Here is a 10,802-nt window from a genome sequence, read left to right as displayed (position 1 = left end):
TATCATTACTCATAGGAGAATCTGTCTGGAGACTTGCAGGATTCAAATAGTTATTCCAAATCAAAGTGATTTTATTTCTGAACTTTTGGATATATATTGTGACAAAACAAAGTTGGGTAATGTATCTGAATATGGCTCATTCAGACAAGAAATCTTGTGTCTCCCACACATTAGACTGCTGTGAGTGTAGCATTTTTGAAATATGTTGAACTGACAAGGAGGCAGGTAATAGGGCTTTTACTCTCAGCCTCAGGCTTAGTAGCTGCATAGGTTTGGGAAATTCACCTAACATCCCTGGTTCCACTGAGCATTTTTACATGATCAGGTTAAAACAGTTGAATGATTTAGGACATTTCTTGAGATTCCTTACATGTCTGATTTAAGGAGACAGAGGCCATTTGGAGATAAAACCAGTAACCATACAGCGTCCTAGAAAACGTGGTTGTTAAGAGCACAGACTCTAGAAGGCCTGATTTAAATCCCAGCATTATCGTGTAACTGTAGGCAAGTTATTCATCCTATTTCGACCTTAATCCTTGAGTATAAAAAGAAGTGATTAAATATAACTAATCCTGGTTCAAAATCAATTGTCAAAAGGGTCAGAATAACCACTCTCCCCTGACCTGTGTATAGTCAAATGAAGATTGCCCTTAGTCTCTACTTCCTCCTTCCAATTCACTGTAACAGGGGAATTCCACCACAACTGACCACACCACCTTGGCTTGCATTTAAAGCAAGTGACCTTGAGGGATGTGGTAGTGTCTACCTGTGAAACAGAAGGAGGCTTTATTACTGCTTGCTATAAAAGTGGTGGAATCCCCAGGTCAGTGGCCCCTCAGTTGTAACACAATCTCACCATGTGTGTAGAATCCACCTGGATCCCTCTGAGTCGCAACTGTGGGAAGCAGGGAAAGTAGAAATAATGCAAATATGCTAATTCTCAAGCTTCTTGTTGTGCTGTTAAGTAGTAAAGTTCCTTCTGATACACAAATCTCATGTCTTCTATGAACATCCATGAAAGTTAGTTTATAAGTATGCCTAAACCAAATCCCAGACTCATCTATTTTCTTTAGGGGGAAGTTTTTAACTGCAAACTCAACTTCTTTACTATCTATATGACTATTCATGCTATCTATTTTCTCTTGAGTGAGCATTGGCAGTCTCTGCCTTTCAGGGAATTCATCCATTTTATCTAAGATGTTGAATTTATTGGCATAAAATTATTCATAATATTTCCTCACTATCCTTTTTTTTTTTTTGTCTTTTTTTCCGTGTCCGGCAATGGATCGCAACCCTCAGTGTCGCCCCCGTACCAGACCGGGACCAGCAATGGGATCGCAACCCTCGGTGTTGCCCCCGGGGCTCGCTCAGCCAGTGAGCGGGAACCGGTCTGTATGTGGGATCCGAACCCTCAGGCGGGAGCACCGCCGCGCTTCCCAAGCGGCACACTATCCAGTGCGCCACCAGGCCGGCCCCTCACTATCCTTTTGTTGCTGTAGAAACTATAATGACACTCTCTGTCTTTACTGAAATTGGTTATCTGTTCATTCTTTTTTCCTGATTACTCAGACTAAACATTTACTAATTTTTAAAATTTTCTCAAAATTCCAACTCTTGGAAAAAGGGTGGCTGTCCCAGACTTGGGCTTTGTTGCTTACAGGACCGTATTTTGAGACAAAATGGAATGAGCAGTCAGTGAGCCAATGAGAGACCAGGTTGCATGGCCACATTTGACAGAGGACATTCCCAGAGCAAAGAAATGCACAATGATGGGAGGCTCTGGATTCCCGGGGCAGCGCATAGTGGTGCAGTTGCTGACAAGAGGCTATGCTGTCCATGTGTTCAATATCCAGCAAGGGTTTGACACTCCCCAGATGCACGTCTTTCTGTGCGACTTCTGTAGCCAGCAGGATCTGTACCCAGCTCTGAAAGGTGTAAACACAATTTTCCACTGTGCATTGCCCCCACAACAACAAAGAGCTCTTTTATAGAGTGAATCACATTGGCACCAAGAATGTTATTGAAACTTGCAAAGAGGCTGGGGTTCAGAAACTCATTTTAACCAGCAGTACCAGTGTCATCTCTGAGGGTATCGACATCAAGAATGGAACTGAAGATCTCGCTTATGCTGTGAACCCTATTGACTACTACACAGAGACTAGGATCGTGCAAGAGAGAGCAGTCCTGGGCACCAATGATCCTAAGGAATTTCTTAACCACAGCCATCTGCCCTCATGGTATTTTTGGTCCACGGAATCCCCAGTTGGTCCCCATCCTCATCGAGGCAGCCAGGAAAGGCAAGATGAAGTCTGTGATTGGAAATGGAAAGAACTTGGTGGACTTCACCTTAGTAGAGAATGGTGGTGCTCCTACACATCCTGGCTGCAGAGCACCTCTCCTGAAATGCAGCCCTGGGTGGGAAGGCATTTCACATCACCACTGACGATTCCATCCTTTTCTGGATGTTCCTGTTCCACACCCTGACAGGCCTCAATTACGAGGCCCCCAAGTACTACATCCTCTACTTGGTGGCCTACTACCTGGCCTTCCTGCTATCTCTGCTGGTGATGGTGGTCAGTCCTGTCATCCAGCTCCAGCCCACTTTCACTCCGATGCAGGCGGCACTGGCTGGTACATTTCACTACTACAGTTGTGAGAGATCCAAAAAGGTCACAGGCTACTAGTCACTAATCACCTTGGATGACACTGTGGAGAGGACCGTGCAGAGCTTTTGGCACCTGCAGAAGATTAAGTGAGGCACCTGGAGACTGGGCTCTCTCCACGCATTCCCTGGCCAATAACTCTCTCCCCTGTGGACCAAAGGACTAACACCCTTCAAACGAGTTTCTTCTGAGCTATGAGTCCTCTTACTAGTTAGATTAGAGCACAGACTGCCTCTTCCATGACTATGAGGATGTTAAAACAGCAGATACTTCTTCCTTCATAGGACTGGATTTGGATTTCTTAAAGCAGGCAGCTTCATGTTCTACTATTTCTTTCTCTTGTCTCTGTATCTACCTCCTGTCTCTCTCTCTCTCTCTTCTGGGCTCCTTAGTACAAAGACCACCTGGGAAGTCAACCATTTCATTCTAGTGTCCTTGTACATGGTCAAGGACACTGTAGGGAAAAGGCAACCCATTTGCTAATTGAAGTGGGGGACCATTTCCATGCAATTAGAAGCCACTAGACTCTGTTCAAGGAACTATATCTTAAAAATGTCCTAGAAAAAAATCAGAAGTTGTAAACACATGGGTGAGACTTCAGATGTATATTTCATACCTACACAGTTTGGAGCAAAAACTTACAAAAGCTTAAAACAACTGTAATCCACCCCCAGTCCCTGAGGGAACAACTGCTGGTCAGTCAACTCCTTACATGCTTCCATGTTCACTTTCAGGTACTGTCAGCATGACTGCCTGTGTTGTTTTTTCATAAAACATTTCTTTTTATCAAAAAAAAAAAAAATCCAACTTTTGTGCTTATGAATTTTCTTTATTTTTTGTTTTCTTTTTCATTGATTTCTACCCTGATCTATGTTAATGTAGGTTAAAGTACTTGGAAGGCATTGGGTTCTTTTGAGTCTTGCTTTAAGTTTTGCTAGACTGCAACCAGAGCAGGATTAGTCTAGGGCTGATTAGCCTCACTGCTAAAGCAATAACTTTCTGATGATGCTACCCAATGACCCATGTATTAGGAAATCTTTCCATTCTGGCTGATGGGAACAATCAATAATTTCAGCCCTTTTTTAGCTGTAGATATTGTTTCACTTACTCTTTACCAATGGTTCTTTATCCAGACTTGGGTAGTTTCCTCATGTGTTTGTATAGATCAATACTCAGCCAAAGATTCAAGAAGACCCCTTGTAGATCTTAGAGATGTCTCTCTGTGAAGCTTTTTTCTTTCTGTTCCCCCTACGCTCCTCAACTCCCCCCAACCCCCTTCCATGCACAAATTCTAGCTGCCTTAGCCTTTGAATTCCAACCTTGTCTCCTCAACTCAACAAGATTGTTAACGGCCCTTTGGATTCCCCCTGCCTGAATGACACACTGGAAATTTCCATGCACAAATTCTAGCTGCCTTAGCCTTTGAATTCCAACCTTGTCTCCTCAACTCAACAGATTGTTAACGGCCCTTTGGATTCCCCCTGCCTGAATGACACACTGGAAATGCTCTCTAACATGAGATGGATTACTTCTTAGTATTCAGATTTCATTTCTTGAACTTCTCTTAAATATCATGTAAGGTATGTCCTGCTTGCTTATAATTGAGGTGAAAGGCTCCTGGGTCATTCCTTAAGGTTACAGTTTATGTAACATTTATATGTATTATCACCCTAAATAAATAAATCATTATTCCCTAGATTAACAATATATGTAATTTTTTATTCCTTAATTCCCTGAAAGGCTACCAGCTCTTGTAAATAGATCACAACCCTCAGTTGATATAATTCAATAATATTTAATTTTCTTTTGTAGGTGGGTTGATAAATCATAGATAATTTCTAATTTTTCGGGTATTAGACATAGCACTCTTTGTAAACTCTTCCTGGAAATTCCTATGCAAATCTTCAGGAACCTAATACTAATGATCACCATCTCAGTTGCGAGCAGGTTTAGGAAAGCAGTCCTGTTCTAAAAGGTTAAGATTCTTTTTTTAGCCCAAAGAGCTCCCAATCCCATATGTAGGGATCAGTAATTTTCCTATGTTTATGCGCTTTAATTAAAAAATATGACCCATTTTTCATTTAGGGAAGATGACACTTGGTAGGAGCAAGATAATTTATATGGTTTAAGCTCAACAAATCTCATTGCAATCACATGTAAACACGAATTCTGCAAATAAAATAGAAGACTTTGAGAGTGTCATATTTTCTTTTCTAAAACTGCAAATTTTCCCAAAATCAAAGTGGCATTATAATTTACAAAGGTCATAATTTTAGCGTGGGCTATGATATAGCTACAATTGCTTATTCTAGTAACACAGTACCATTGTTGACAGAGCATTAATCCAACTATGTCCATTGCTAAAAGAAGATGGATACACCCATATTGTCTCACTGATGTGAAAAGGAAAAGTATCAGTCATGTGAGATATATGCAGCAAGAGGCATCCAACTTTTCCATGTATTTTCTCAGGTGAGAGGCACTGGTAGTATAGGGGCTTTTCCACCAGTGTTCTGAGATGATGTCATTAGATACACTTTGGAAATGCAAGCATTTTGCACTTTTGGACTGCTCAAAAAGTGTATTGTTACATTTTTCTTATAGACTGAAGCACCAATAGAAAGGGGTATAGTAAAACACTAAAGACTATCCCGTAGTTATCTACATTTTTTAAACATTTAATATTTTTAAAATAAGCAATAGATTCACATCGTTCAAAAATCAAAGCAATACAAAAAGTCGTGTATTGAAAATTATTGCTCTTTTCCCAGCTGCCCATTCACTTTCACACTTATCTTCCTCCTTCCTCCTACTAGTTTCTTGTAATATTTTTCTAGTACTTTTAATGCCAACACAAGCAATTATAAGTATGTGTTTTTATTCTCCTCTTTTTAATATAAATGTTAGCATAATATACAGAGTGCTCTGAACTTTGCTTTGTTTTTAACCTAATAATATAGACTTGAGATCTTTTCACCTGCATATTGATATAGTATTGAGTAGTATTTCTTTATATGAATGTATCAATTTAACTAGTCCATTCCTGATATATACTTGGGTTGTTTTCTATCTTTTGTTATTATAAACAATGCTAAAATGAAGAACCTTTACACATATTTTATTTGGTATGTGTACTGGTTTAATTGCAAGATTAATTCCCAGAAGTGTGACTACTAAGTCAAAGAGTAAATGCATTTGTAATTTTGACAGAAAATGTGAAGTTTTTTTGTAAATAAATTGTACATTTTTTTACTCCTAAGTGATAGAGTGACTTTGCCATAGCTTTGCCACTAGTTGTGTTGTCAAATTTGGATTTTTAACAATGTAATAAATGATATGTAATATTTTAGTGTAGTTTCAACTTACATTTGTCTATTTATGAGTCGGGTTAAAAATTTTTATAGATATGATTTCTGTTTATTTTTTTGTGAACTCTATTTTTGTCTTTTACTTATTTTTAATAAATTTTTTGACCTTTTTCTTATTTATATTTGATCAATATTTATAATTAGAGAGATTGACTCTCATGATATCAGTTGCAAATATTTATTCCCAGAGTGTCATTTGTTTTGGGTTTTACTTATGGTACATATCTGTGAGGCAGGAGGTTGTTTCTTTTTAATTTAGTTGTTCTTTTATAGCTTCTAAATGCTGAGTGCTAGAAAATCCTTTCCAAATTTAAGGTCATAAAGAAATTCTTCTATGTACTTTTATTTTTATGTTTTACATTTCATATTTGACTCATGTGAATTTATTCTGGTGTTTAGTTTGAGGTATGGACCTAATTTTATCTTTTCCATATGGTTCCCTAATTACCCAAACACCGTTTATTAAAAAGTGCAACTTTTTTGGCTTTTTGATACATAATCTTTATGTTATATTAAATCTAAATGTAAATTTAACTCTATCTCTGGACTTTCTCTTCTATTCTATCAACAGAGTAGAAAGTGGAAAACAGGAAGGAAGAAATCACCACCAATATCCAAAACTCAATTAAATTTATTACTTGTTAAGGAAGATAGAAGTATGTTTTTAGGACACAGTCTTTCTGAATAAAACAGAGCTAACCTTATAGAGTTTGGGGAAATGTAAAGGATGGCTCCATGAAGGTTAGTTGATTTTCAGAACAGAGAGATTTGAAGGATTGGCATGGATTTTAGGAAACAGCTAACTTTCAGAGTGACTGTACTGAATAAGAGGTGTGATTGATTGGTTGAACTGGTTTAAATCAGTGTTGTGGTTAATTGTAGACTAGGGACAAGGAACAGTCAAATTTGAAATGGAGGAACGTTTTCTCCTCTGTTCCATTTTTGTTCATCTCTTCATGTTATGTGCTAATTCCAAACAGGACCATCATTTTATATAACCAGAAGTCTCATAGGTCTATTCATGAACTTTTCATGAATAAGGTGATTTCACAACCATATGAACCATGGATTGTATGTCTGGTTTCTATGCAAACTTTGATGAGTTTGTTTCTCACGGTTCTGTTTCAACTTTCCATTTCCTTCATTGGTTCTGAATGCTGTGGACAGGGTGAGGCATCATTGAATCCTTAGTGCTTTACAAAATTTATGTAAAGTATATTTTATAAAATGTGTGCTCTGATTCTGTTAATAGGCAAGAATAGTAGAAACTTATATAGATGTCTCTTGCTGCCAGTCTTTGGACATAAATATGCACTTATCCATTCTGAAAAGGCATACCCAATTATTAAAATATCTTAATGGAATTAAAAATTAATTTTTATCACTTAAAAAATCAAACTAAGTATTAAAAGAAGTGTCTCTAATGGGTAGGATGAGTTATCTTGTGTTTTGTCAGTTTTTCCAAATTGTAGTCTTGACAGATTGAACAGAGAATTCTAACACCGTTGAGCAACATGGAAATCTTTGGAATCATCTTAAATTTATGATATTTCAGGTTTGCTAAGTTATTCACTACTTATCCATCTGTATTTCATCTTTATAAATTTCACTGCCATAATTTCTTCTTATGTTCTATTTTCCCATGCAGGATTATACCTTTAAATTATTGATTTAATGTTATTTTATTCTTTACTGACATTTTAGTGGGGTTTCAGTTGGGAGCAAAAATAAGTGCATGTGTTCACACACCATCTAAAACTAGAAACTTTCCCATAGTACTTGTAATTATTATTTTACTCATCTGTCTAATCTGAATATCCCCTGAAAGAATACCTATGACTTATTCATTTTGTATAATCAGCGTTCTAGCCCATAGTAAATCATAGTAAACCACAGCAAATCATAGTAAACCATAGGTTCTCACTAGATTATTTTAATTAACTTGTACACTGCAAAATATAGGCACAACTGAAAGAAGAAACTCTTTTAAGGCTGCATTGATAGGAAATCTTCCATCAGAGTGTGTCGTGCACTAATTGAGTTGTTTGGATCTGACAGGGGGTGCAAGTTCTTCTATTTTGTTCTCATTATCCCTTTTAATCCATTTATTCTCAATATAAGCAACTTGCTTAGATTTGAAATCAGATTAAATCTTACCCAGAAAAAAAAAAAAAACAGAACATGATAACAAAACAAATTGCTGTTATTTTATGTCAAGGAAAATGAATCTCATTTCATGATGATATGTGGCACACTATAATAAATTACCAGCTCTATCACTGCCTGTTTTCTGAGGAAAAAAATGTAAACATTCCATTCCAAGACTGCTTTCTACTTACAAAAAAAGTATTCATGAAATGATTAGTTTTTCCTTTCCTCAGACTCATTACATTGATGCACTTTCCGCATGGAAATCCCTATGTCCGCTCATTGCAATAGACTGTGCATTGGTGTCTATTCAATGCAGAAAATGAGAGAACCAAATTGATCATAAATAGAGGATTCATATATGAATTTATACTAGCATTTACTGACTCACAGGGGAGAGTCCCATTTGACTTTAAGAATAAAAGAGCTGACTGTATTTCCATTTTAACACTCAATCCAAAATGATACTGTTAGCAATACTAAATGAGTGAATATTCCAGCTGTCGCAAAGTTGAAAATGTTAATGTTGACCACTTTTATAACTCTAAAATAAACACTTCTTCCATCCTTTTTCCCCTTCCACACTCCTTTGAAGGGATAATACTAAATACATACTAAAAAAATTTTTTAAGTACAAAGCAATGCGGTAAAAGTAAGTCTATGCTCCATCACTGACCTCTTGTTTCTCTCCCTGCAGGCACTGTTAATTGTGAATTTATTCCAGATACATTTTATTTTATAGACCTTTATATACAAGGGTACTTCAAAAAGTTCATGGAACAATAGAATTAAAAGATAATTCAAATCTTTCCTTGAACTTTTTCAAGTACCCTCTTAGGCAGATATCGAATTTTTAACTTTTCTCAAATGTTTACATATCACACATACTTTTTGAACCTTTGTTTTCACTTAATATACATAGGAGACTCTATATTTAGAAATACTCATGCTTTTTAACACCTGCAACTGCCATTATGTGACTGTAGCAGCATTTAACGAACACCTACTTTTTTATTTATTTATTTATTTATTTATTTTTTTATTTTGTCAATATACAATGTAGTTGATTATTGTGTCCCATCACCAAAACCTCCCTCCCTCCTCCCTCTCCCCCCTCCCACCCAAGTGTGTCCCCTCCATTTGCTTGTTGTAAGAACTTCAAAAAAAAAAATAATAATAATTGTGGTTGTTATATCTAACGTACACCTACTGATGAAAGTTAGGTGGTTTTCACTTTCTTGTTACTCTGGTATATAACTTTTTGTACATAAGTAGTAAATATCTGTAAAATAAATCCTCAAAAGTGTACTTGCTGGAACATAAAGTATATATACTTAATATTTTGATAGATGTTTCAATTTGCCAGTTTACAGTCCCAATGACAAAGTGTAGATGCATGTTTCTTCACACCATGTATACTACCAAATTTTTAAATAGTTTCTGTCCTGATTGAAAAATAGAAACTCATTTAGTTTTGTTTTGTATTTATTTATTGTAAATAAGGTTCAATATCTTTTCATGTGTTTATGTGCCATTTAGATTTGACTTTCTGTGATTTTTCTTTCTATATTCTTTACCCATTTTTCCATTGGGTGGTTGATTAGTACAAGCTTATTATATTAATGGCATTAGTTCTTGCCATCTTTTGTGTTGAAAATATTTTTTTCCTAATTTTTGTTTATCATTCAAATTAGTTTATGTGAAAATTTTTATTTTTAGGGGATCATAATATATTTTATTTTATTGCTTCTGTTTTTTGTTTGATTCCTGAGAGAAAGAGAGAATTGGAATTCAAGATATTTCTCATATTTTCTTTTAATATTCTCATCTACCTTGTTTTACATTTCAAAAATGCTCTATCTGAGATGTATTTTGGTCTAAAAAGTGACATATGAATCCGACTGTCATGATGTCTATAATTTACTTTGAAAATTCTTTATCATTTATAGTATGATATTATGTGTGTTGCTTAGCTTAAGCTATAATGCAGATCAGCTAGTGTTATATCAGAAATCTGGTACTCCTGAGAAGCAACTACAGGCTCTTCTGTTATCCCAGTCTCCATCAAGCTATGCTTTTCTAATTAGGATATTGGATGTCAGAAAATGTTGTTTTTTTTTAAATAAATTCTATCAAAAATACTTACCTGTTCACTAACTTAATAAAGATTAGAAATGAACTCTCACTGGTGAAATTAAAGTTGTTTAAGACATATGGATGAGTCAAAAAATTTTACAGACACTCTACCCATGCATGAACAGGGTTTAAGAATTCATTGAGACCACACTTGGCACCCTCGGGGATGGAGCTTGAGTCTTGAATCTCTGAATAGTTCTGGATCCAGCTGTTGGTTTAAAAGGTGGCTGATTATGATTGTATGATGACACTGAGCATACGTGTAGCAGAATGTTTTCTCAGGAATGTTGTCCAGTCTACCTCATGTGAATCTTTTATGCAAGTTAGTTGTTAGAACACATCAAACTTTGGCCAACTGGGACTTCATCAAGTTCACAAAACAAGTTATAGATTACTTTCTGCTGTTTGCCACTAATTATTTATTTAATAAATGAGTGTGTGTGTGTGTGTGTGTGTGTGTGTGTGTGTGTGTGTGTGTGTGTGTGTG

General features: G+C 36.1%; 1 pseudogene; it reads left to right on the top strand.

The window, feature by feature from the left end:
* The first annotated feature begins 1,679 nt into the window (after positions 1–1,679).
* Positions 1,680–2,756, top strand: LOC103601648 (annotated as a pseudogene).
* The last annotated feature ends 8,046 nt before the right edge of the window (positions 2,757–10,802 follow it).

This window comes from Galeopterus variegatus, unplaced genomic scaffold (genome assembly GCF_000696425.1).
Source record: "Galeopterus variegatus unplaced genomic scaffold, G_variegatus-3.0.2 Scaffold3819, whole genome shotgun sequence".
NCBI classification, from domain to species: domain Eukaryota; kingdom Metazoa; phylum Chordata; class Mammalia; order Dermoptera; family Cynocephalidae; genus Galeopterus; species Galeopterus variegatus.
The sequence above is the reverse complement of the archived record's forward strand: the minus strand, read 5'-3'. Positions and strand labels throughout refer to the sequence as shown.